This window comes from Myotis davidii, unplaced genomic scaffold (genome assembly GCF_000327345.1).
Source record: "Myotis davidii unplaced genomic scaffold, ASM32734v1 scaffold238, whole genome shotgun sequence".
Lineage (NCBI taxonomy): Eukaryota > Metazoa > Chordata > Mammalia > Chiroptera > Vespertilionidae > Myotis > Myotis davidii.
Genome location: NW_006293779.1, coordinates 2309157 through 2311025, shown reverse-complemented (window position 1 = coordinate 2311025; position 1869 = coordinate 2309157).

Sequence of the window (1869 nt, the reverse complement as noted above, 5' to 3'; positions counted from 1 at the left end):
CCATCCACTGAGCCAAACCGGTTTTGGCACAATGGCAGGCTCTGTAACCAAGACATCAGTGGAGGTTGCGTATTGAACAGGATGACCACATGCCCCAGTTTGCTTGCTGGTTTATTCCCGTTTTCCCGGCATAATTAGTAATAATGCCCCCTTTGACTTTTAAAAAATGTCTCTTTTAGACAATAAATTGGATGGCCACTCCAGTGGACTGGAGCACTTCCAATGATATTGCTAAAAGGAAGATTGGTTTCCTTAGGTGACTGAAAATGTGCATCTTTGCTGTGAAAGTTCTGCTGAGTTGGGCATAGCCTACATGTTCGTGGGGCACTATTCTGAGTAAATGATATTCAAGTCATTTGTTCAAAGAGACCATGTGGACAGTTTGAGCTTTAAACAAGGAAATAAGTGTGTTGCTCGCATCAGTCAATGGCTATCTGCTCTCATCCCCCCAAGTGAAGGCATTTTATCCACCTAGCAGCTCACCTACCCCAGGAAGCAGCCATGGTCCTGGCACAGATGCCTTTTTAGAGGGCAGGGGGTTCCTGACATCAGACTCTCATGATCGCTCCAGCCACCTCTTCCTCTCACCCACATACCTACTCAGGCCTGGAAAGTCGCATGAATGAGTGAAATGAGATGAGCTCAGGGAAACAGGAGCGGAAGCCCAATGATAACAATGAAACTGGACAATCAACCTTTATGTTGAGGACACAGTAGGAAATGGTGGGGTCCATGTAGGTCTCGCTAGGAAGCAGTTCCCACTGATCTTTGCCAGTGCAGATTAGGTGGGACCAGAATTCTCCTACTTCTCAACAGAAGCAGCAGTCCAGGTAACTAGAAATCTCCTGGACTTTAACTATTGTTAACTAATTCAATTCCCGCCCACCCCCAAAAATCAGGTGGGCTAAACCAAACACATCCGCAGTCTGGCTCCAGTCTGATGCCTGCCAGTTTACAACCTGTACTTCTGCCATAAGTGTTTTAATAAGCACTGAGATTTCCTGTGTACCATCATTCTACTAACTCCAAACAGATAGACCCAGCTAAGACAAAGGAGAAGTGGTGGGTCAGACTATATTAGGTGAGCAGGAGACTTGGAGACCAACTACTTCAATGCTCCTTATTTTGTAATTGAGGAAACGAGAGTTTAGAGAAGCTACGTCATCTACCTGCAGCAGGACAACAAGTCCATTTGTAAAGCTTGAGTTATAAGTCATCTACCCAGATCCACCAATTCTCCAAGTGGCATCCTTTACTAGGTTTAATAGATTAAGTGAAGCAGGGAGCTGAGACATTTAGGGGGGCTATTATGGCCAGAAGTCTCCAGGTAGTCAGCAAAGCAATTAACAAATACACTGTGAGCAGAGATTCTGGGCAATTTGCTCTGAAGAATACGAATAAATATAAGGCCTATTTCCAGCTCTTCAAGAAAGTGTGAGCTGGCGATTAGGACATAGGTTTGAGTGTTAAAAGGTCTGGTCCCTCCTCTCTTTTGAGTTGCCACTGAGTCTCAGGTGGATGCGCTTCAGTGCACCTGAGAAATATCTACATTGCAACAGAAAAGTCGCGTTTGTGGCCATTTGTACCTGTCTTCAGTTTCCCTCACTAAGTGCTGTACAAATATTAATTAAACACAGATTATGTGAAAGGTGCTTTTAGCATTTGAACTCAACTGGGCTGCATCAGAGGGCGATATTAATACCATCGCCTGTTGGCAAATGCTCTTTTTTCAAAAAAATAAAAACTCCTTCCCTTTTGCAGGTTCTCCCCATGCAGACAATTTATTTTGCCCATCCTCTGGCTACTTCACCTTTTGTGTCATCATTTTCATGAGACAAGTGAAAATAATATTTCTCTTATGCTCCAAAG